The sequence below is a fragment of the Malaclemys terrapin genome, chromosome 8 (assembly GCF_027887155.1).
Source record: "Malaclemys terrapin pileata isolate rMalTer1 chromosome 8, rMalTer1.hap1, whole genome shotgun sequence".
Lineage (NCBI taxonomy): Eukaryota > Metazoa > Chordata > Testudines > Emydidae > Malaclemys > Malaclemys terrapin.
This window is the reverse complement of record NC_071512.1, coordinates 76976280-77002297: the sequence shown is the minus strand read 5'-3', so window position 1 is coordinate 77002297 and position 26018 is coordinate 76976280. Positions and strand designations below refer to the sequence as shown.

At 45.5% G+C, this 26018-nt stretch overlaps 1 protein-coding gene across 2 annotated transcripts in view; it reads right to left on the bottom strand.

Moving 5' to 3' along the window:
- Positions 1-26018, bottom strand: part of DIPK1A (divergent protein kinase domain 1A) — a 66299-nt gene that overhangs the window by 29407 nt on the left and 10874 nt on the right. Inside the window, exon 2 of one of the 2 annotated variants that reach the window (XM_054038169.1) lies at positions 122-215. The exons of the other annotated variant lie outside the window; for it this stretch is intronic. The gene's annotated coding sequence lies outside the window, so the exon portion shown is untranslated. The remainder of the gene's footprint in view (positions 1-121; positions 216-26018) is intronic. 2 annotated transcript variants of the gene reach the window in all.

The window sequence follows — 26018 nt, the reverse complement described above, 5'->3', positions numbered from 1 at the left end:
TCATTAACACTATAAATGCTCATCACATACAAAACTCAAAGTAAACTACTATTGGAAATCTCTGATGAAAAAAGGCCTAGGAGAGAACTACCTGTAGTAAGGAGACTGAATTGTCTCTTACCCTTATAGAAGGTGGTCCCTCCAAATCAGGGCTCAGGTCAGCAATGGGCCAGTGTAAGAAAGCTCACACTTTGGCTGCCTGCATCGTATCTGACCTGTGAATAAACAGAGGATTTCAGTTTCCACAACAGCCAGTTCCTTAACCTTCATGCACATTAGAACTGATGATAAAATTTAATTTGGGAGTAAACTATTGATTTTTAAATCATTAGCTTATTTTTTAAGCCTGGGGGCTAGAGTCCCTACTAGGGAAAACAGTTGGGTTTTTAAAGCTTCGGACCTATGCTTTTTGTTATTATTTTAACATCTGCATCCTAAATGTATCAAAGTGTCACAAAAGAATCATTTGAGGGATTTTGAACTTCATACCGAATTAGATGGTAGTAATGATCTATGCTTCACTACCATACAATGTTATTGTAGTGGGAGCAGTATTGGCTACAGTTGAATTTGCAGAACTGTCACCAGCCTAACAACCTAATTGAAGAAGATTTCCTAGCATGGTCTCTGCCCAGAGGTGAATTATTTTGGAAAGTTTGAATAAAATCAGTTGACCCTTTTTGCACAGGTAAGGGGGTAGAAAAGTAATACACACTTTTCCCATTATAAAATTATACTTGCAACTGTATTAAAATAAAACAAAACATGCACATAAATCCACAGCCAAATTAGCTGTGGATTGAAATTTGGCATAAAAATATGTAGACCTTATTGAAAAGGGGTATCTTCGCGTGTTCCGGAGGAAATTAATCATGGTTGTAGAAAAAAGTTGTAAGATACTATATTATTTTAGATATAATGCTCTAATATAATTAAAATGTAAATAAATATAATATAATTAAATATCATAATAAATAGTACCAGGGGACACTGCTAAAGTTGCATGTGCATCTGAATTTGGTGTTTACTGATATTTATTCATTCAACCTTAATGTTCTATTAACAGTTTACGGAATTATTTCCATAAAACACAGCCATTTTAAGATGGCATGTTCTAATTTAATGCTTTCCTCCTAACTTAGTAGAGGTCAGATCTAACAGCATGGAACTATAGAGGAGAAATTTAATAATCACTAGAGGAATAAAGAAGTGACATTGCAGAAACTTGAGTACCAAACATTCTCTGAATGACAGTATGTATCTTTAAGGGGATCATAAAGTCAAAATTAGGGCTGTTGATTAATCACAGTTAACTCACGCGATTAACTTGTGATTAATAAATATTTTAATCGCACTGTTAAATAATAGAATCCCAATTGAAATTTATTAAATATTTTGGATGTTTTTCCTACATTGTCAAATATATTGACTTCAATTACAACACAGAATACAAAGTGTACAGTGCTCACTTTATTTTTGATATTTTTATTACAAATATTTGCATTGTAAAAATGATTTAAAAAATAGTATTTTTCAGTTCACCTCATACAAGTACTGTAGTGCAATCTCTTTACTGTGAAAGTGCAACTTACAAATGTAGATTTTGTTACATAACTGCACTCAAAAACAAAACTGTGTAAAACTTTAGAGCCTACAAATTCACTCAGTCCTACTTCTTGTTCAACCAACTGCTACGACAAACAAGTTTGTTTACATTTACAGGAGATAATGCTGCCCGCTTCTTATTTACAATGTCACTTGAAAGTGAGACCAGGCATTTGCATGGCACCAGGGCCGCCGAGAGTGGGTTCGGGCCCCGGTGAAAAAAAATTTTTGGGCCCCCCAGCAAGGGCGGACGGGCTAAACAGGGCCGACGAGAGGCGGGGGAAGTCAGGCCCCGGGCCGCTTTCCGGACCGCCGGGTCCCGGTAAGGCAACAAGAGGGGGAGAAGCCAGGCCCCCTTCCGGACCGCCAGGCCCCGGTAATTTGTACTGGCTTCCCCCACCTCTCGTCGGCCCTGCATGGCATTTTTGTAGCTGGCATTGCAAGGTATTTACATGCCAGATATGCTAAGCATTCATACGCCCCTTCATGCTTCGGCCACCATTCCAGAGGACATGCTTCCATGCTGATCAAGCTCATTAAAAAAATAATGCATTAATTAAATGTGTGACTGAACTCCTTGGGGGAGAATTGTATGTCTCCTGTTCTGTTTTAGCACCATTCTGCCATATATTTCATGTTACAGCAGTCTCGGATGATGACCCAGCATGTGTTATTCATTTTAAGAACACTTTCACTGAAGATTTGACAAAATGCAAAGAAGGTACCAATGTGAGATTTCTAAGGGTGTGTCTACACTACGAAATTAGGTTGATTTTATAGAAGTTGATCTTTAGAAAGTGATTTTATACAGTCGATTGTCTATGTCCCCACTAAGTGCATTAAGTCGGCGGAGTGCATCCTCAATACCATGGCTAGCATTGACTCACGGAGCGGTGCAGTGTGGCTAGCCCACAGTTCCCAGAGTCTCCGCTGCCCATTGGAATTCTGGGTTAAGCTCCCAAGGCCTGATGGGGCAAAAAGATTGTCGTGGGTGGTTTTCGGTACATGTCGTCAGTCTCCCCTCCCTCCGTGAAAGCAACGGCAGACAATCATTTCACGCCTTTTTTCCTTGGTTACCCATGTAGATGCCATATCATGGCAAGCATGCAGCCCGCTCAGCTCACCGCTGCTGTTGTGAGCATTGTAAACACCTCATGCATTATACTGCAGTATGCGCAGAACCTGGCTAGGAGACACTAGCGTGAGGATGATTGTGAGGACATGGATACAGATGTTCCTGAAAGCATGGGATCTGGCAATTGGGACATCATGGTGGCAGTGGGGCAGGTTGATACAGTGGAACACCGATTCTGGGCCCAGCAAACAAGCACAGACTGGTGGGTATTGGATGATTCCCAGTGGCTGCGAAACTTTCGCACGCGTAAGGCCACTTTCCTGGAACTTTGTGAGTTGCTTTCGCCCGCCCTGAAGCGCAGGAATACCAAGATGAGAACTGCCCTGACAGTTGAGAAGCGAGTGGTGATAGCCCTGTGGAAGCTTGCAATGCCTGACTGCTACCCATCAGTTGGGAATCAATTTGGAGTGGGCAACTCTACTGTGGGGGCTGCTGTGATCCAAGTAGCCAATGCTATCACTGACCTTCTGCTAGCAAAGGTAGTGACTCTGGGAAATGTACAGCTCATAGTGGATGGCTTTGCTGCAATGGGGTTCCCTAACTGTGGTGGGGCAAGAGAATGAATGCATATCCCTATCTTGGCGCCAAACCACCTTGCCAACCAGTACATAAACTGCAAGGGGTACTTCTCAATGGTGCTGCAAGCATTGGTAGATCACAAGGAATGTGACGCTCGCATCTTTAGGAATGCCGGGCTGTTCGAGCAGCTGCAAGAAGGGACTTACTTCCCAGACCAGAAAATTACTGTTGGGGATGTTGAAATGTTGAAAGTTATCCTTGGGGACCCACCCTACCCCTTGCTCCCATGGATCATGAAGCCGTACACAGGCAGCCTGGACAGTAGCAAGCAGCAGTTCAACTATAGGTGGAGTATTAGAGGGCTTATTCCTTCACCCACTCACTTCCCTGGTCCTTCTAGCATGAACAGAGAGCAACAATACCCGAAGTCCAAAGGTGCAAACAATTCGATGTTTATTGAGGTGAACTTCCAGCAAGTAGGATTCCAGTTTTCTTCCTCAGTGTCCCCCTTCCCAGCTCTGACACCACAGAACCTTGCCCATGTCCCTGTTCCCATTTCCCTCCCACTAGCAAAACATGAATTCCCCCACCCTGTTCCCATTCCCCCCCATTACTTCCTCATTGACTGCAGACTATATAGTAAAACTTGAGTTCTGCTTAGCTATTCCTTAACCAATCATTGTACTGAAATTTAACTAACCAATCCTAACATATTGTAACATGATTATTTAACCAATTATATCCCACCACCTTAATTGGTTTATACCCAACAAAATTAATTATACAGCAGACAGAAACAATCACAGAACCAGACAGATTATACAGACAAACAATAGGGAAGTAGAGACTACTGTGACAGAACAATACAGAAATGGGGATTTCACATCCCAGCTATTGATGGGAGTTCTTGCCAGACAGGATGCTATCAGACTAAGTTTCCTTTTACATCTTCTAGGCTCTTCCCTTTCTCTGGAGGTGACAGATCCATCTGGGGCTGTTAGAAAGATGATCGCCTTATTTCAATGTGACTAGTTTGGAATGGGAGGATGTGACCGTTCGCTTCCCAGCTTATGGCTGCCTCTGCTGCTTAGCCAAAGGCCTTAGCCTAAGAACAGAGCCTCAGACTCTCACAGTAAGAGAAGGCCCTTACACCGGCAGACAGGGATTTTGATTCTCTCTTTTTATGCCTCTATAACTAGCTAAGTGATAAGAATACACCTAAATTCTTAAAAGTATAGGCCTTTGCAGACAAGCCTGAATATCTATATCCTAACACTGAGTAATTGCAGAATGGGCCTTTGGACGTTTAAAAACTCGCTGGTGCTGTTTGCTGACTAGGTTAGACCTCAGCGCAACCAATATTCCCATTGTTATTGCTGCTTGCTGTGTGTTCCATAATATCTGAGAGTAAGGGGGAGACGTTTATGGCGGGGTGGGAGGTTGAGGCAAATTGCCTGGTGGCCAATTTTGAGCAGCCAGACACCAGGACGATTAGAAGAGCACAGCTAGGTGCGCTGGGCATCAGCTTTGAAAACCAGTTTCATGACTGGCCAAGCTATGGTGCGACAGTTGTGTGTGTTTCTCCTTGATGCAAACCTGCCCCCTTGATTGATTTTAATTCCCTGTAAGCCAGCCACCCTCCCCCCTTCGATCACAGCTGGCAAAGGAAATTAAGTCACTATTGTTTTGAAACCATGCATTCTTTATTAATTTAAAAAAAAAAAAAAACTGAGATAACTGACAAGGTTGCCTGGGTGGGGTAGGGGAGGAGGGAAGGACAAGGCCACATTGCTTATTGTGACCATACTACAAATCAAATGACAGCCTTCTGTTGCTTGGGCTATCCTCTGGAGTGGAGCGGCTGGGTGCCTGGAGCCTCCTGCCCCACATTCTTGGGCGTCTGGGTGAGGAGGATATGGAACTTGGGGAGGAGGGCAGGCGGTTATACAGTGGATGCAGCGGCGGTGTGTGCTCTTGTTGCCTTTCCTGCAGCTCCACCAGATGCCTCCTCGTGTCCATTTGCTCCTCCATTAGCCTCAGCATCGCTCCTGCCTCTTCTCATCACACTCACTTAATGCTTTCCTGGCCTCTGCCACTGAATGCCTCCATGCATTCAGCTGTGCCCTATCAGTGTGGGAGGACAGCATGACCTCTGAAAACATATCGCGAGTGCGGGTTTTTTTGCCTTCTAATCTGCAATAATCTCAGGGACGGAGATGATAGGGTGAGCATAGAAACATTTGCACCTGCGGGGGGATAAAAAGAGAGTAAACACAGCAGACAGTACATGTGCTTTAGGTACAAGGCCGCATTTTGCCTTTTATATTGAGCGCCTGCCGGTTTGATGACATCACACACGGCTGGACAACAGAATTCGGTTTCCAGGCAGCCATGGTAATCCAAAGGGTACGCAGGGTTGGCTTCTTCTGCCTTCATAACATGTGGGAATGGTTTCAAACTGCAGCGCCCTCCTTTCCTATAGCAAGCAATGCTGGTTGGGGCGGCGGTTTTCAGGTGGATGTGCAGCACACACCTCCCCCCACCCACCATGTGGCTATTCTCAGGGATGATCCCTTTTAGCCAAGTGCAAACAGCCCAGCATGAATGGGGTCCTTTTACTGTTCCCTTACAAAAATTCCCCGATTTCAACCAGGTGATCATGAATGATATCACTCTCCTGAGGCTAATACAGAAAGTTATAGACCAAATGTTGCTTCAATGCGACCAAAATCCAGGACCATTCGCTGCCATGCTTTGTGCTGCAATGATTCCAGACTACTTACTATTGGCTTGCCATGGTAAAGTGTCCTACTGTGCAGGACGAAATAAGGCAGCCCTCCCCAGAAACCTTCTGCAAAGGCTTTCAGAGTACCTTCAGGAGAGCTTCATGGAGATGTCCCTGGAGGATTCCCACTCCATCTCCAGACACGTTAACAGACTTTTCCAGTAGCTGTACTGGTCATAAATGCATCCCAATTCTTCAGGGCAAATCAAACATTAAACACTATTTGCTTTTAAACCTTGTACTGTAGTTACAAATGTGCACTCACCAGAGGTGCCTTCTCCGGCTTCAGGGTCCAGGATCCCGCTTTGGGAGGGTATTGGCTCCAGGGTGATTAAAAGGTCCTGGCTGCCAGGGAGAACGGATTCACTGCTTGCCTGCTGTGCATTCTCCTCCTCCTCATCATCCACAAAATCCTCCTCCCTGTTGCATGAAACTCCCCCCTTGCAGGGGTCCATGGACAGTGGTGGAGTAGTGGTAGGGTCCCGCCCAGAATGCCAGGCAGCTGATCATAGAAGTGGTATGTATGGGGCTCGGACCCGGAGCAATCGTTTGCCTCCTTGGTTTTTTGGTAGGCTTGCCTGAGCTCCTTAACTTTCACGCGGCACTGCTGTATGCCCTGTGTGATTTTGGCTAATATTAATTAGCATTTCTTTTTTTGATCGGAGTTCGGCCTGCACAGATTCTTCTCCCCATAAAGCAATCAGATCCAGCATCTCCCTTTCGAGATGCTGGAGCTCATTTGCGATTATGGGGGGGGACTGCATGGTCACCTGCGCCACACTGACAAACAGGAAATTAAATTCAAAGTTTCCTGGGGCTTTTCCTGTGTACAGCAACTCCTCACTTAAAGTCATCCCAGTTAACGTTGCTGATCAATTAGGGAACATGCTCATTTAAAGTTGTGTAATGCTCCCTTCTAACGTCATTTGGCAGCCACCTGCTTGGTTTACTGCTTGCAGGAAGAGCAGCCCGTTGCAGCTAGCTGGTGGGGGCTTGGAACCAGGGTGGACCGGCAGCCCCCATATCAGCTCCCCGCTCCCTTAAGTTCCCTGTGCAGCAGCTGCCTGCAGTTCAGCTGTGTCCCTCCCCCCACTGCCATGTGCTACTCCTGCCCTCTGCCTTGGAGCTGCTCCCCAATACTCCTGCTTGCTGTGCGGGGGTGGGGGGGGGAGAGGGAAGGAAGAGGGGGGCTAATGTCAGGGTGTCCCCCTCCCCCCTGCTCCTGCACCCCGCTTACCCCATCTTCCATAGCGCAGGGGGGATACAGGAAAAGAGAGGGAGCTTGCAGCAGCTGCGGTCTCAGCAAGCTGTTCTAATTAACAAGGCAGTGTACTTAAGGGAAATGCGCATATCTCCCTCCATTACTGCTGCCTTGAAAAGTGAGAAAGTTAACCCTTGAGGGCTCAGCCAATTGCTAGTTCATCATTTAGCAGTAAGGGAAATACCCCACCCTCTGACTCCTCCACCTCAACCAAGCTTCACAATCATCATCACGATGTATCAGTATTAAATTGTTTGTTTAAAACTCACACACACACTATGTGTGTTATATATATATATTATATATATATATATAAAAACACACATTCTTTTGTCTGATGAGAAAAATTTCCCTGGAACCTAACCCCCTCATTTACATTAATTCTTATGGGGAAATTGGATTCGCTTAACATGGTTTTGCTTAAAGTCACATTTTTCAGGAACATAACTACAATGTTAAATGAGGAGTTACTGTACCTGGTTAATGCATCGGAGTTGAACGTGCTGCCCAGAGCGGTCACATTGGAGTATTCTGGGATAGCTCCCAGAGCCCAATACTATTGAATTGCTACTGCACTACCCCAAATTTGACCCAGGAAGGTCAATTTTAGCACTACTCCCCTCACCGGGGAGGAGTACAGAAATCAATTTTAAGAGCCCTTTAGGTCAACGGAACGAGGTTGGTTGTGTAGATGCATTGCTTACAAAAATCAACCTAATGCAGCTAAATTTGACCTAACCTCATAGTGTAGACCAGGGCTAAAGATAGATTCAGCACTCAGCCCAAGGTTTGAGAATCTGGAAGTGCCTTCCAAAATCTGAGAGGGATGCTTGGAGCATGCTTTCAGATGTCTTAAAAGAGCAACACTTCGATGTGGAAACTACCACCAAAACCCGAACCACCAAAAAAGAAAATCAGTCTTCTGCTGGTGCCATCTGACTCAGAGGATGAAAATGAACATGCATTGGTCTGCACTGTTTTGAATCGTTATCGAACAGAACCCATCATCAGCATGGACGCATGTCCTCTGGAATGGTGGTTGAAGCATGAAGGGACATATGACTCTTTAGCGCATCTGGCACATAAATATCTTGTGACTCTGGCTACAACAGTGCCATGCAAATGTCTGTTCTCACTTTCAGGAGACATTGTAAACAAGAAGTGGGCAGCATATCTCCTGCAAATGCAAACAAACTTGTTTGGCTGAAGTAGGACTGAGTGGACTTTTAGGCTCTAAAATTTTAGATTATTTTATTTTATAATGCAGGTTTTTTTGTACATAATTCTACATTTGTAAGTTCAACTTTCATGATAAAGAGATTGCACAACTGTACGTGTAATGGGGGAACTGAAAAATACTTTTTATTTATACAGTGCAAATATTTGTAATCAAAAAAATATAAAGTGATCCCTATACACTGTATTGTAATTGAAATCAACACATTTGAAAATGTAGAAAACATCCAAAAATATTTAAATAAATGGTAGTCTATTATTGTTTAACAGTGCATTTGAGATTTAAAAAAAAAAAAAAAAAAAAAAATCACAGAATTAATCGTGATTGATTTTTTTAAAAATCACTTCACAGCCCTAATCAAAATGCTTCAAATGAAATATTAATTCTTTAGAAAATTCACTAGAGACCTTAGTACTGTACCTCAAATTGCTCCTCTGAAGAGCCTCTCCCATTGCTCTTTACAATTTGGTTTTCCCTACATTAAGAATGGTAGATCCTGGAACATCTTAAAAAGATCTGATACATATTTGGGGTCCAGATAACATTTCAAAGGAAACAGATTCTCTATTGAAAACTTGTAGGGAAGACTAATTCTTTGTTATTAAATTATATTCAGGGTGAAGTACTTAATCATTCCTAGATTCCTCAACATTCCTGGTACACTCCAAGTTTTTAATGTGCTTGCACCACTGCTTCATTGAATTAAGACTGAGCATTTAAAAAAAAAAAATAATAATATGCATTCACATTAAAAGGCAAGATAACTCTGCCAGGGAATTATTAGGTCAGAACTATACCATATATTCTGCAAAGCCAAGACAAGCTGGGACTGTCTGCAAAGTCCTCAGGTAGAACTGGACAGATAATGGATAAAAGAAGATCAAATTATTCCATTTTCTGTGCACATATCCAGGAACAAGTCAGTTTTCTCAAATGTACTAGTTTTAAATTATTCATTGTATAAATTCTGAAACTAAATCTTGGCCATCAATTTATTTGTGAGCAGCAAATTGTGAATATTTAATAATCAAAATTCAAGGTGTTTTAGTTATTGATATAGGTTAATTTAAATTGGGATCAGAAACATAACTGATAATTGTGTGTAACAAAGTTGGATTTTTAAAGTTTATTTTCTGTGAATGTTCTCAAATGTATACTACCTGTTTCTCCAACCATTTCTAACAGTAAAGTAATTAGACAATACTTTCCACAAACATAGGAAGGACCCGGACAGAGTCAAATTCAAACATTTGTGGAAAGATTTTGCAGTATTCTCCTAGCTCCACACACTCAGCAGTGAAACATACCCCCCAAGCAGTTTGCTACAAAATAATATAGTACAAAATGGCACAGAAGGTAGATCTAAAACCATATTTTCATGCACAGCAGGTAACATTGTACATTCTTGAAAGACCCTCGGAGAGATTCTATTTGCACTATACATAAGCAGAAAAGAATTAATGACATAAAATGTGGCTTTGGCAAACAAATCTGAACCATCCTGTTTTGTTGCTTTGTCTATAACTCTTAAGATTAGCATGCAATGACAGCCCAAAAAAACTCCAACAAAGTGGGAGGCTGCATTGGGTAGAGAGAGCACTTCTCTAGGGTATATTAAGAGAAAAGAAAATAAATCTGACATGTCATTATACATCACCCTATTGCTAAGATCATTATAAAAACAGGATTATCTCTCAAAGTAACTAAATCCTTTTTTATCTCCTTTATCACCAATTAAATTAAGGATTTTAATCCTAGATTAATACAAGGGAACTCTGACTATTATAAAGACCTGCTTCCCCAAGCCATTCAGTGGCTTAATTAAAAAAATGGAACTATTAGATTTTAAACTGATTAAGATTTGCAATAGTCACAGTACTTATAAATCATAGATCATCAGTAAAGCCCTCCCCTTCCCCCAAAAAATAAAAATAAATAAAAAGATTTTCAATAGAAATTCTTCAGCAGTAGTAAAATATGCTGCTGCACATACATGTTTTAAAAGGAATCCTCTGTAGTAATTTATATTAAGTTTTGAATAGTATTGACAGAGCATAACTGCCTTTCATGAAGAAATAACATAAGAAAAAGCGATGCTGTAGAAGAATTGTAACATATATGAAGAACTGGTGCCTTATCTTTAAATGTGCCATCACAATACAATTACTAAAATTGTTAGATCCATGGTATGTTATACTATTTAGATTTACAGTTTAAAAGGTCATTTGGGAAAGAATGTGAGGTATGAGGGATTTCACTGTTGTGCCTAAAGATAATAAAACGTTTGGGGAACAAATACATGTATTAATTAAGCAAATATTATATCAATGGATGCCAATAGCCCTGTTTGTGAGATATAAATTGAGGAAAAAGAATCCAACCATACCGAAAATTGGTGCTTTATGTTGTAATTGTTCATATGCAAAAATAAGGTATAGAGCCACAGACAGAGCAATGAGAAGAAAACAAAAAAAGATTTAACATGAGCACCATTCATTGTGTGCACTGAATGAGGCAGAAGTCAAAAAAATAGTTGATCATGCAATTAAAGACTGTATCATAATCTATACACACCAGGGGGCTAAATTAAGGTTGCACAGACAACCTTAATTCTGGCATTTCATAACTTCCAAGTGCTTGCGTTTGCAACCTTAAAAACGTTCATTTATTGTGGTGTTGTGTGCATTTCATTTCTAAGGTTTTTAAAAAGCGAACTGCAAAAAAGAAAAAAAAATTCATCTTATGGCATCATATTGACACTCATATGGGTCACCACCAGGGTTGGAACTTTAAGATCCATCACAAAGACCGCTGCCACTTAAGTTAAGGGAGCAATTCATAACAGTAATAGTGTCATCCTCTATGGACGAGTACTAGAAAAGGATGGGGCACTGTCAGTGGATTTCCAGATATCTGCTAGGAATGATGAAACTCAGGAATCTAGATTCCATTCCAGGCTCTGGAGGGGAACATTCTCTAATGGGCATAGCCTCTTCTGCCCCTTCCCCCTAAAGCTATATCCTTTCTGCCTTTTCCCTGTCTACTTCTGGCTCCTCATCCCAATCCTCTCATCTAGCTCCTCAAGCTTCTCCACCCCCTCCTTCTCTCCAGACACCCCTACGGTTTAAAACCCATTCTCCTTGCCCAGCCATTTCTAGTTCCTCCCTCCCTGCTTATTCCTAGATTCTTTGCTCAGCCAGTCCCAGTTTCATCCTTTCCTGGTACCTTATCCAATCTGCCTGTCTCCTGTTGCCCCACCAGCTCTCAGTCCTTCACTTCTCATCTGAGTTCAGTCTTTCCCCCGAACCAATGGCTCCTAGTCCCATTCCCCCACCCATCACTTCACCACACCAGCTCCCAATCCCAGTCTGCTTGCCGTCCCACTCTCCTTCACCGCTAATTCCCAATTTCCCCCATCTTTCCCCCACCCCTCTCTGCACAACCTCCCCATAACCCTCAGAGGCTCTTTGTCCCGATCGACTCCCATTGCCGCTCCCTGGTCTGGTTCTTGTCCCCTCTGCATTTGTATCAGGCAGTTTCCCACTCCAGATAGTCGTGGTGTCAGCAGGAAGGGACTGAGAGAACAGGAGACTCTCTCCCTGTTCTCAGGTCAGGTGCTTGGTCCCAGCCCATGGCAACCCAGAGCTGCAACAGAATGGAAAAATCTGCTGAACTCCTGGCTTGAGCATGTAGATAGAGATTTTAGATGCAGAGTTCTAGCAAGTGTCTAGAAGCACATGCAAATTGCAGTTTTTCAAATTAGGAAAAAATAATGTAATATATTAGGGGACCTATTTTTCAATTATATTTAATAATTATATGCACTATGGACCAAATATTGCCTATCAATTATGCTGAACAACAAAAAGCCAAACTCAAGAGAGGGGAAAATGCAGTGTGGAAGCATCAAATCCCAGTCTTAGTTCCCCTACATCCTGAAGAGATCACATTCAACACATCTTGAAATAGTTCCAGCTGCGGAGGAGCTCTTAGCACAAGATATAAGGGGTCAACATTACACATTTTACCTAATTACCCCAATTCCTTATGCATCTTTACCAGCTTTGGGTTGGATCCTGCAGCTTCTTGGCAGGAAGTTGAGAGCCCAACACAAGTTCAGTTGTGTAGTCACTCTCAGCACAGAATACAGGTGCAAAATAATGTTGCTGTTGTAGCACTACTCTCTACAAGACGAGAGCAGAACATAGACCCATTAAAAATATATATCATACGATTTCAACAAACTTGGAGGAAAGGGTACTAACTACTTTTTCTACAGCAGCTGGGTTTTTCCTTGAAGGACTTCCATCCAGATGATGATCAGGTCTTTCCCTGCTTAGCCTAGGCCCTGGTCTACACTACACTTATGTCAGTCTTACTACATCACCATACCCCGAATTATGCAGTTATATCGCCCTAACTCCCAGCATAGACAGTGCTACATTGACCAGAGAAGTTCTCCCACAGACATGGCTATCACTTCTCAGGGAGGTGGAGTACCTATGCCGATAGGAGAAGTTCTCCCATCAGGATAAATAGTGTCTTCACGAAGTGGTACAGCTGCCCCGCTGCAGCGCTGTAAGTGTAGACAAACCCTGAGAGTTTGAACAAAATTACAACTCAAGGATGGCTACAAGCATACCCAGGAGATTTATTCAGTCATAACCACAAAAGGTAGACCTACCCTCAGTCTAGGTGGGCATCTGACTGGTCCAAAAATAATTGCCAATTGACCGAACAAACTATTTTAAAGCACTAATTTATTAGAACAGTAATAAAAACAAAAAAGAAAGAAAGAATGGCACCATGGTGCAATCAAAGATTGAAGCTGCTGTCCACATCAGGGCATTCTTGTTGGAATATTTGACAATATTAGACTGTGGTCAAATACTAGGTGGTTAGCTGACATTATCTGACCAGACAGTTCACTCTCTTGCCATGCCTAGCTCAGTCAGTACTACATCTAACGTTTTCAAAGTTGCTACCAAAAAGACAGGAACCTAAATAAAAGTGGCTTGAGTTTTGATTGTGCTGAACTCCTACAGACTTTGGTCAGCGCTCAGCTCCTTTGGAACGCAGGCCATTTTTATTAAAGGTACCTAAATATGGCCTGAGATGCCTACAGTTAGGCACCTATTGCTTAACATTGCTAACAAAGGATCTGCAATGCAGTTTAAGTCACCACTCACAATACCATTTCCTGAGATTGTCTCTGTAGATGAATCATTCAATTATCATCTTTGGCATAATTTTTCTGTAACTAACTAGAGTACCAAACAGAAAAAATGATCTTGTTTGCCTTTGCAATCAAAGTAGAAGGTATAGTAGCAGAGAAGTGGTACAAAAAGCTAAATTTAAAAAGTGAGGTATTTTGATGTTCAGTCCACATTCAATTAATTGTCATCAATAGTTTACTTTATTGGATCGGTTATTTGATAGGAATGTGTAACTTACTAAGAATGGTGAGATTCAAACTTTTATTTAAGGGGACCAGTTTCCCTCCACCCCAAAATTTACTCTGGTAATATGTGTCTCAATATTTATAACAGATAGCTTTTGTCTATACTCTTTCTCTATTGTTCCTTTCCAGGACTTAGTTTATAATGACTGTTCTTCACTGCATTGTTAGCTTGAGGTGGTACACTAGAAATAATCCACTTGAGCTGGCCTAACTCAAGTGAGAGCAGCCATACAGCAAAGGCAAACTTGAGACACCTTCCAACTGAACACTGTTCACACTGTAGAGTACTAATTCAAGTGAAGACACTTGGCTTCTTCGGACATACCCCTTGGTTCTCAACACTGCACTATTCTGAGCAGCTCCTTTCAAACTTTCGCTGCATATGTCAGAAAACGGTCTATTCTGGTCGGAAGTAGTGTTCACCCAGCAACCTACTGCAGTACACCACTTCTACTTATGTTTGTTGTCTGCATTCTGGTGGAAAGCAATGGATCCCACTCAGAATGATGAATAGGATCCATGGCTCTCACCCACCCAGTTCCTGGTTCCCCTGCAATCTTGGAGTTGCAGGAGGTGGCTGGTGTGCTCTGTATCAGTGTTCCTACATAGGACAGCCTTCTCTGAATTTGCATTTATTGTTATGGTGATGCCAAAATAAAATTGTGTTGTTAAGTATCCCTCTCTTTCTAGCACAATCAAAACTTGCAGAAACAAAAGGGACTGAACAAAACGTATTTATTCTAACTAAATAATATCAGTACATCTGCTTTAAGCATTTAACAATGCAACTGTGAATATCATGGTCAGTGGAGCCAATTTAACTTTATTACTCTGCAACAGTGCACTATACTATCAGTCCAGCTGCCTTAAGCAGATGTGATGTGCACAAGGTGTACAGTGCCATGTCATAGGTACAGGAAGTGCACATAGTCAGGGTACCGGTCATCACCCTGCCATCTCTGCACAGAAGTAGAGTGAAGAGGTTAAACTTACCATGAGCACTTACTTCCATGGAGTGAGTAACCCCTCCCACGCAGAGGTCACAAGGTGCAGCTCATGGTATTACGGTTAAGGCTGCGATTTAGTCATGGAAGTCACGGATTCTGTGACTTACAAAGACCTCTGACTTCAGCCAGCCCTGGCTGGGAGCTGCAGGGTCAGTCCCCTGCTGCCGCCAATAGGCGGACCTCCTGCAGGTCCCGGCCGTCGCAGGTGGCACCCCCGCAGCTCATGGGCGGAACCTCTGGAGTTCGAATCTGCCAGCAGAGGGGGACATTGGAGCTCCCAGCCCACCCACAGCTTCCCAGGCTCCTCATTTTATCATGGATATTTTTAGTAAAAGTCACGGACAAGTCACAGTCTTCCATTAATTTTTCATTATTGCCCATGTCCCGTCCATGACTTTTACTAAAAATATCTGTGACAGAATCTTATCCTTAATTATGGTTCATGGCTGCAAATTTAGGCTGGAGATGAATCTCGGCAAATGCAGTGGCCAGGCTGTTCTGGCACTTGCTGACCATAATGCCCAGAAGGCGTGCAACCATTTTGTGTGGGTTCTCCTTGTGCTGCTGCTAGCAGTCTTGCTCGCACATAGCACATTATGAGCAACTTACTCTGCCACCATGCATTCCTCCCTCTCCAGCATCATCTTAGCTGCAGTCTGGAATTGCTGTTCCTGTTCCAGCATCTCCCTTTGAAGCTCAAAGAGCAGGTCAGACTTTCTGCCAAAGTCCCTATGCATCTCCATCAAAAGGTCCCCCTGTGTCCTCTACCTTCTGCTTCTCTGGTTCTAGACTCTGGTGCGGATATCAGTGGCCTTTTGGGTGGGTGGTTGGACTGCACCTATGCAGATGGGCTTTAAAGCAAAGAAACAGTACATAGCTTTACTGTGTAGGGCAGGGGTCGGCAACCTATGGCACGCATGCCAAACACAGCACGCAAGCCAATTTTGAATAGCATGCTGCTGCCTGCCCAGTGAGAGGAGGAGGAGGGGAGGAGAGTCAGGAAAGCACCACGCTGGGGGAAGAAGCGGGGGAGGCAGGAAGCTTGGCTGCTCCAGGACCAAGCTTCGGCCTCCTGCCCCCACAGAGGAGAGCGGAGGGGGGAGGGGGGCCCTCAGCCCCACTCAGCCCCCCTGCCCACCGCTCTCCCCTGCGGGGGCAGGAGGCCAAAGCTTGGTCCTGCAGCAGCCAAGCTTCCCCCTTCCCCCAGCGTAGTGCTTTCCTGCCCCTCCTCCTCTTCTTCCCTGCACCGATCAGCTGATGAGCCTTGCAAGGTGGAGGGAGAGGAGTGGCAGTGTGCTCGCTGCTCCGTAGAGGAGGCAGAGAAGAGGTAGGGACGGGGCCTTGGGTAAGGGGGTGGAACAGGGCATATCCCTTCCGGCCCTGTCATGAGCCGGGCAGGGAGCGGCCCCATGAGCCGAGCACCCCAGTCCTCTGCCCTGAACCCCCCCCCCCAACCTTCTGCCCTGCACCTCCACACACACCCCAGCCCTCTGCTCTGACCCCTGAACTCCCCCTACACCCCCAGCCCTCTGCCCTGACCCCCCCACACACATCCAGCCTTCTGCCCTGCACCCCCACACTCCCACTGACCTCTGCCCTGACCCCTGAACCCCCCCCCGCACACACACACCCAGCCTTCTGCCCTGAACCCCCCACACACCCCACTGCCCTGACCCCTGAACCCCCACACACCCCCAGCCCTCTGCCCTGAACACCCCCACTGCCCTGAACCCTCCCTCCCCCCCCCAGGTCTGGGGTCCTGGCTGCCGGCCCCTTGCCAGCCGGCATCCCAGCCGCAGGCCCCACTCAGCCCGCTGCCAGCCTAGATGAACAGAACCCCAGGCTGGAAGCAGGCTGAGCAGGCTGGTGGCGTAAGATCAGCATTCCAATTTAATTTTTAAATGAAGCTTCTTAAACATTTTGAAAACTTTGTTTACTTTCTATATTATATAACTAAACTATTGTTGTATGTACTTATAGAGAGAGACCTTCTAAAAAACGTTAAAATGTATTACCGGCACGCAAAACCTTAAATTAAAGTGAATAAATGAAGACTCGGCACACCACTTCTGAAAGGTTGCCTACCCCTGGTGTAGGGTAAAAAAGGAAGAGAATCTCCCCTTTATCTTTCTTTGTCACATCAAGATATTGATTGAGGGGAGTGAAGGCCTTAAGTGAAACTCTTCACTTTGCAGCTGCTAAATCCCAGAGTTCCTGAAATGGCAGTTGGTACGTCTACATTCCCTGCTGTGCTGAGTGGACATTACTGGATGCCAGGTTCTGCGGGGGGAAGGAGACCCTGGTTTCCTATGCCCAGCAAGAAACGCTGCGGCAGCTTTACCTAAAACCTACCCTCTGGATGCCAGGGATGGTGAAGGTAATGGTTGTTCCCAAACCCTAAAGGGAAGCTACAGATGGCATCTCTTAAAGGCCACCTCCACCACATAACATCCCCTTGTATAGATTGGTTCTACAAAGGTAAGAACAGGTCCCTTATGTCATATCCCCCCTAACCGTAACAATGATCAATCAAGTCCTTACCTGGCTGAAGTAATGCTGTTTCAGCTGCTTCTTTCTGCATCTCCCCCCAGAGTCTTGGTCAAAGATGGAGTGACTGTGGCCCCTAGCATTGGTTCTGCCTCGCCCGAGAACTCCGTGGCCAGCAACAGGCCCAGCTCTGGGTCCTCCTCAGGATGCTCCATGGTCAGTCACTCATGAACTTCCCAAGAGGCCTTTGAGTTGCCTAGGTACAGAGCTGCATGCTGGCAATCACTCAGTCAAACTGTAGTAGAGTGAGCTTGCCAGGGTTTCACTTAGTCATTTCCCAGCAGTACAGTGTCTTCAGGGATTTAATAGCTGAGCTAGAACAAATGCTACAGGTGCCAAGGGCCACATGGAAGACAGGGTCCAAGTATCAAACTAAGTATTAATACAGGGTGGAAATAGTGTCCAGTCAAGATGCGAGGGGGGACAGATAATAATTAACCTGGGTGGGAGTTTCAGGAAGGCATGGGGGGGACCTCCCGATATTTGAATGGATTGGTCTGTAAGGGGAGTCCTGACTGTATTACTATGCAAACTTCAGCTGCACTCAAGCTTCAACCCATCCATCCCAACAGGCCACCGGCCCCTACCTCAAGCTTAATGCACCACTTGACTTTAGCTAGAGATGTTTGTGTGCAGACCTGAGTCAGGTAAGGGACAACATTCAAGTTATTCCTCAAGATAACAATGCAGTGAAGACAAGCCCCTTGTTTTGTTTTTAAATTAGAACTCAGCAATATTAACGTAAGTCAACTAGATATCTACATACAATTGAAATGTAATGTGTACTGATGTCAAAAGGACTAATCAGCTGAGTAACTGCTCACCAGTGTAAAGCTATCTATACACTGTGAGCTCCTTAAGGGTACAGTCCAGGGCAATTCCGTTTAGTACCTGGGATCTGGGTTCTACAGAATACACAATAACAATAGTACATATCAGCCTAACACTGGATTTCAGTTACTCCCTTTAACACTATTGCCCAAGTTGGCCAGAAAAAAAAAAAAACAAACAAAAAAAATCCAACTTATTTCTAAGCGCCACCACCTCCAAACACACACATACCACAACACAAAAAGCCTGGTTAGTAGGAGCTGTTCAGCATGAACTTTGGACTTAACTCCACTCTCACTTTAGTTTTGCATCAAAGGGGTAGCTGTATTAGGGTATGTCTACACTACGGGATTAATCCGAATTTACATAATTCGGATTTGAAAAACAGGTTGTATAAAGTCGAAATGTATGCGGCCACACTAAGCACATTAATTCGGTGGTGTGTGTCCAAGTACCGTTGCACTGTGGGTAGCTATCCCATAGCTATCCCATAGTTCCCGCAGTCTCCCGCGCCCATTGGGATTGTGGGTTAAGATCCCAGTGCCTGATGGGACAAAAAACATTGTCGCAGGTGGATCTGGGTACAGCCTCACCTCCTCCCTCCCTCCCTGCATGAAAGCAACAGACGGCAGACAACCATTTTCGCGCCTTTTTTCCTGGGTGAGTGAAAACTGCAGACTCCATACCACGGCAAGCATGGAGCCCGCTGAGCTCAAGACAGCAGTCATGAACATTGTAAACACCTCGCGTGTTCTCGTGGAGTTTATGCTCAGCCAGGACCAGAAAAACGAGGCGAGGAGGCAGCGGCGGCAGCAACGCAGCGACAAGCATGATGAGGACATTGACATGGACATGGACACTGATACAGAATTCTGTGAAACCACGGGCCCCGGTGCTTTGGAGATCATGTTGTTAATGGGGCAGATTCTATCCATGGAACGCCGATTCTGGGCAAGGGAAACAAGCACAGACTGGTGGGACCGCATAGTGTTGCAGGTCTGGGACGATTCCCAGTGGCTGCGGAACTTTCGCATGCGTAAGGGCACTTTCATGGAACTTTGTGACTTGCTGTCCCCTGCCCTGAAACGCCAGAATACCAAGATGAGAGCAGCCCTCACAGTTGAGAAGCGCGTGGCGATAGCCCTGTGGAAGCTTGCAACGCCAGACAGCTACCGGTCAGTCGGGAATCAATTTGGAGTGGGCAAATCTACGGTGGGGGCTGCTGTGATGCAAGTAGCCAAAGCAATCACTCAGGTGCTGCTACGAAAGTTAGTGACTCTGGGAAATGTGCAGGCTATAGTGGATGGTTTTGCTGCAATGGGATTCCCTAACTGTGGTGGGGCGATAGACGGAACCCATATCCCTATCTTGGCACCGGAGCACCAAGCCACCGAGTACATAAACCGCAAGGGGTACTTTTCAATGGTGCTGCAAGCACTTGTGGATCACAAGGGACGTTTCACCAACATCAACGCGGGCTGGGCGGGAAGGGTTCATGACGCTCGCGTCTTCAGGAACACTACTCTGTTTAAAGGGCTGCAGCAAGGGACTTACTTTCCGGACCAGAAAATAACCGTTGGGGATGTCGAAATGCCAATAGTTATTCTTGGGGACCCCGCCTACCCCTTAATGCCATGGCTCATGAAGCCGTACACAGGCAGCCTGGACAGGAGTCAGGAGCTGTTTAACTACAGGCTAAGCAAGTGCAGAATGGTGGTAGAATGTGCATTTGGCCGTTTAAAAGGTCGCTGGCGATCATTATTGACTCGCTCTGACCTCAGCCAAAGAAATCTCCCCATTGTTATTTCTGCTTGCTGTGTGCTCCACAATCTCTGTGAAAGTAAGGGGGAGACCTTTATGGCGGGGTGGGAGGCTGAGGCAAATCGCCTGGCTGCTGATTACGCGCAGCCAGACACCAGGGCGATTAGAAGAGCACACCAGGAAGCGCTGTGCATCAGAGAAGCTTTAAAAACCAGTTTCATGACTGGCCAGGCTACAGTGTGAAATATCTGTTTGTTTCTCCTTCATGAAAACCCGCCCCCTTTATTGACTCATTTTCTGTAAGGAACCCACCCTCCCCCTACCCCCAGCTTTCTTTCAAACCAAATAAAGTCACTATCATTTAAAAATCATTTATTCTTTATTAATAGATTAGAAAAAGAGGGAGGGAACCCGGGTGGTATTTGGGAGGAGGATTGCTGGGAAGGAAAAAGCCACAAAGAAAAGGTTAAAAAAAATGACAGCCTTTTGCTTGGGCTGTCTACTGGGGTGGAATGGGAAGGTGTACGGAGCCTCCCCCCCCCCCCCGTGTTCTTACACATTTGGGTGAGGAGGATAAGGAACATGGGGAGGGAGGAGGGTGGAACAGGGGCTGAAGCGGCAGTCTGTTTTCCAGCAGCCGTTCCTGAAGCTCCACCAGACGCCGGAGCATGTCTGTTTGCTCACGCAGCAGCCCCAGCGTTGCATCCTGCCTCCTCTGGTCTTCCTGCCGCCACCTCTCATCTCGAGCGTCCCTCCTGTCCTCACGTTGGTCCCTCCTGTCCTCACATTGGTCCCTCCTGTCCTCACATTCACTGGCTTCTTTCCTATACTTTGAAACGGTTTCCTTCCACTCATTCAGATGAGCTCTGTCACTGCGGCTGGATTCCATAATTTCAGAAAACATCTCGTCTCGCGTTCTCTTCTTACGACGCCTTATCTGTGATAACCTTCGGGATGGAGGAGGGAGGCTTGAGGAATTTGCAGCTGCTGTAGGGAGGGGAAAAAAAAAAAAAAAAAAAAAAAAAAAGAGAGAATTGTTTAAAAAGCTACATTTTGCAGAACAATGCTTATACGGTGACCAACACTATTCACATTACATAGCACATGTGATTTCTGTGCAAGGTCGCATTTTGCCTCTTAATGCTGAGTGCCTGTGGCTTTGCTGCTAGAGATCACAGGTCTGGGCAACAGAATTCGGCTTGCATGCGGCCATGGTAAGCCATTGTCTTACAGCTTCTGCGCCCTCCTTTCCCACATACCAAGCATAGCCTGTAGAGTGCTGCGTTTTTTCTGTTAACATTCAGCAGCAGCAGCAGAAAACAAACTAACCACCCCCCCTCTCGCCATGAATTCTCTGGGATGATCGCTGTACCCCTCCCCCCCCCCCACCGCGTGGCTGGTAACAGGGAAGATCCCTGCTAGCCAAAGGCGAAAAACTCAGGGCCAATTTCCCATCTGCGCTTGGCTAACTGCAGGGAAGGATTTATTTTCCGCCACAGGCAAACAGCCCAGTAGGAACGGCCACCTCTGTCCCCTTAATTAAGTTCCCGTATTTCAACCAGGTTACCAGGAGTGATATCACTCTCCCGAGGATTACACAACAAGATAAAGAACGGATGTTGCTTGAATGCCAGCAAACACCGGGACCATACGCTGCCAGGCTTTGTCAGGCAATGATACCAGATTACTTGCTGCAAGCATGGCGTGGTCAAGTGTTCTACCATGGAGGAGGGAATAAGGATGCACTGCCCAGAAACCTTCTGGCAAGGCTTTCGGAGTACCTCCAGGAGAGCTTCATGGAGATGTCCCTGGAGGATTTCCGCTCCATCCCCAGACACGTTAACAGACTTTTCCAGTAGCTGAACTGACTGCGAATGCATCCCAAGTCCTCAGGGCAAAGTAATCATTAAAAACCGTTTGCTTTTACAACAAGTTTTATATTTTAAAAGGTAAACTCACCTGAGGTCCCTTCCATGGGGTCAGAGTCTTGGGTACTGGCTTGGGAGGGTACTTCAGTCAGGGTGAGAAAAAGATCCTGGCTGTTGGGGAGAACGGAGTGCTGTGTGCTCTCTGCAAGCTCATCCTCCTCCTCCTCTCCACCATCGGCAGAATCCTCAGGCATCACTGAGGAAACTATCCCCGACCCAGAATCCACGATCACAGGTGGGGTAGTGGTGGCAGCCCCCCCTAGAATTGCATGCAGCTCGGCATAGAAGCGGCATGTCCGCGGCTCTGACCTGGAGCGACCGTTTGCCTCCTTTGTTTTTTGATACGCTTGTCTGAGCTCCTTGACTTTCACGCGGCACTGCTCAGAGTCCCTATTGTGGCCTCTCTCCATCATGCCCTTGGAGATTTTTTCAAAAGTTTTTGCATTTCGTCTTTTAGAACGAAGTTCTGCAAGCACTGAATCCTCTCCCCATACAGCGATCAGATCCAGTACCTCCCTCACGGTCCATGCTGGTGCTCTTTTTCAATTATCAGCCTGCATGGTTACCTGTGCTGATGAGCTATCTGTGGTCACCTGTGCTCTCCACGCTGGGCAAACAGGAAATGAAATTCAAATGTTCGCGGGGCTTTTCCTGTCTACCTGGCCAGTGCATCCGAGTTTAGATTGCTGTCCAGAGCGGTCACAATGATGCACTGTGGGATAGCTCCCAGAGGCCAATACCATCGAATTGCGGCCACACTATCCCTAATTCGAAATGTTAAAATCGATTTTGGCGCTACTCCGCTCGTCGGGGTGGAGTACAGAAATCGATTTAAAGGGCCCTTTACATCGAAATAAATAGCGTCGTTGTGTGGACGGTTACAGGGTAAATTCGAATTAAAGCTGATAAATCCGAATTAAAGTCGTAGTGTAGACCAGGCCTTAGTCTGGATCTGTAAAAGCAGCAAAGAGTCCTGTGGCACCTTATAGACTAAAACTACAAAAGCAGTTTCTCCTCCCTTGATGTTCACACCTCAACTGCTAGAAGAGGGCCTCATCCTCCCTGATTGAACTAACCTCGTTATCTCTAGACTGACTCACTCTTGCTTGCATAGTTATACCTGCCTCTGGAAATTTCCACTACATGCATCCGAAGAAGTGGGTATTCACCCACAAAAGCTCATGCTCCTATATGTGTGTTAGTCTATAAGGTGTGTGACAGGGTCAGGCCAGATGGCTACAGGAGAGTGATTTTTTTTTTTTTTTTTTTTAAAAAGCACTTTTTCCCTACGGTCTCTTGAGCATCAATTGCTTCCAGAGGAAGCTGAAATTCCCCTTTAGCCAGACTATTTCCTCTCAAAATCTTCAGCCCTCTTACTCAGTTCACTGCAGTGTGTGTGTGTGTGTATATATATTATATATATATAGCAGCTGTTTTTAATGCCTTCCTTCCCCAAGTGGAAAACTGTTCAGCTTTTACCCATGTATAACAGTAAAACTTGTAAAAGGTATCATAAGAACATTTCCATCATTATCAAGGCCGGCACCATCTTCAGATCTGAAGCTGGTGCTCTCTACATTAATGAGCCCACTATTTGAACCCTTGGCCTTCTGCTCCCTATTACATTTATCAGTTAAGGTTGCCGTCCTCATGGGTATCACCTTGGCTAGAAGGGTAGCAGTAGTACTTGGGGACCTTCATGGCAGATCCACCTTATCCCATCTCACAAAGATCAGTGTGACAGGGTCAGGCCAGAGGGCTACAGAAGAGTGATCCTATTGGGACACAAATCAGATATTAGGAAGGCAATATACAAAAACCTGTAGGAGAACACTTCAACCTCCCTGGACACACAATAGCAGATTTAAAGGTAGCCATCCTGCAGCAAAAAAACTTCAGGACCAGACTTCAAAGAGAAACTGCTGAGCTTCAGTTCATCTGCAAATTTGACACCATCAGCTCAGGATTAAACAAAGACTGAATGGCTTCGCCCACCCACTGCTAAAGGATTTCCCCCCAGCCTAAGGGGGGGGGGGTGTCCACAGGACCTGGAGACCAAAAAATTACAGGGGACAACTAATAAAAACAGGGACAGGAGGTCAAAGGATCAAACGAAGCGAACCAGACGGGGACACCAAGCAGAGAACCCTGGACAGCGCCCACTGCTCCTCGAAGGCATCAAGGGAGCCAGTGGACACCACCCAGAGAAACTCTGCCTGGATATGTGAACGAACGGAGGACTGGAAATAGGCCCCACAGTCACAGGAGACTCCATCGGCCAACCTCCTCACTCTGGTTTTAAAGATAGCCAGTTTCGCTAGGGCCAGGAGGAGGTTGACCAGGAGGTCCCGTGACTTTGTCGGGCGACGGATTACAGGAGAGTGATAGAAGGCAGATGCATTAGCCCCAGATTAAGTAGGTCCCTCTTCCCTGGGTAAGGTAACAGGCAAGGTTCCAGAACAATCAGGAACTTTCAGGAAACAATTAAGGCAGACAGGCTGATCAGAACACCTGCAGCCAATCAAGAAGCTACTAGAATCAATTAAGGCAGACTAATCAGGGCACCTGGGTTTAAAAAAGGAGCTCACTTCAGTTTGTGGGGCGAGTGTGAGGAGCTGGCAGCAAGAGGCGCAAGAAGCTGAGAGTGAGAGTGTGCTGTGCTGCTGGAGGACTGAGGAGTACAAGCGTTATCAGACACCAGGAGGAAGGTCCTGTGGTGAGAATAAGGAAGGTGTTTGGAGGAGGTCATGGGGAAGTAGCCCAGGGAGTTGTAGCTGTCATGCAGCTGTTACAGGAGGCACTATAGATCGCTGCAATCCACAGGGTCCTGGGCTGGAACCCGGAGTAGAGGGCGGGCCTGGGTTCCCCCCAAACCTCCCAACTCCTGATCAGACACAGGAGGAGTTGACCCGGACTGTGCGTTCCGCCAGAGGGGAAGATCTCTGAAGCGAGCAAATCTGCCAATAAGTGCAGGACCCACCAAGGTAGGGGAGGAACTTTGTCACAGGTGCCACAGGGCTCTTTGCTGCTTTTAGTTTTGCATTTCATCTTTAACTTAGTCCTTTACTTTAGACATTTTTCATTTTTGGAAGACTGATTTTAAACAGACTGAATGTCCTCCATGGCAGGGCATTTGTATGAAACAGCTGTTCACACAACTCTGGGATCAATATGGCTTGCAAACTTTGTTTTGGACAAGCAACTTTAGGCAGGATGCCAGAGTAATTTACAGCAATTAAACAAAAGAGGTGACAGATTCTCTTGGGAAGGACTGCAGTTGCAGAGCAGTAAGTCTGCAGATAACAGGAAGCTGGGGGCAGTGTTTGGCTGGAAAGAAAGGTACTCTGTTGTTCTGCTACAGGAAGACCCTTTCTTTCCTTGGATTTTTTTTAAGAGTGAATCTTTTGCTGCTTTGCAATTAATTTAGTTACCCTGCTCTTGATGTAATCTTCTATAATACCTACAGGAAAAAGTGGTTAAGAATGATTTCATCAGATCCTTAGAACCTAAGGCAATCCTAAAAACTGCCTTCTTGCAGCCAGTTACAGGTTTCTTCACTGCTAAACTCCCCTTGACAAAAGTTCTATTTTGTGTAGGGTTACCATTCGTCCGGATTTACCCGGACATGTCCTCCTTTTCGCGCTAAAAATAGCGTCCGGGGGGAATTTGTAAAGCACTCACAATGTCCGGGATTTCCCCCTCCCTCCGCAGAGCGAGCGGCTGGGAGGGCTGCAGAAAAATCCCGGGCTGGACTCCTGAGCAGCTGTAGAGGAGCCGGAGCCGCCCTGCATTCTGAGTTGGCCTCTCCTGCAACCCGGTCCGGCAGCACTGTGCAGGGCCAGGGACCGGGTTTTGTTGTGCAGGGCCAGGGACCGGGTTTTGTTGTGCTGGGGAGCTCAGCCACGTGTCCGGCTCCCACAGAGCCCAACACCCTGTTCTGA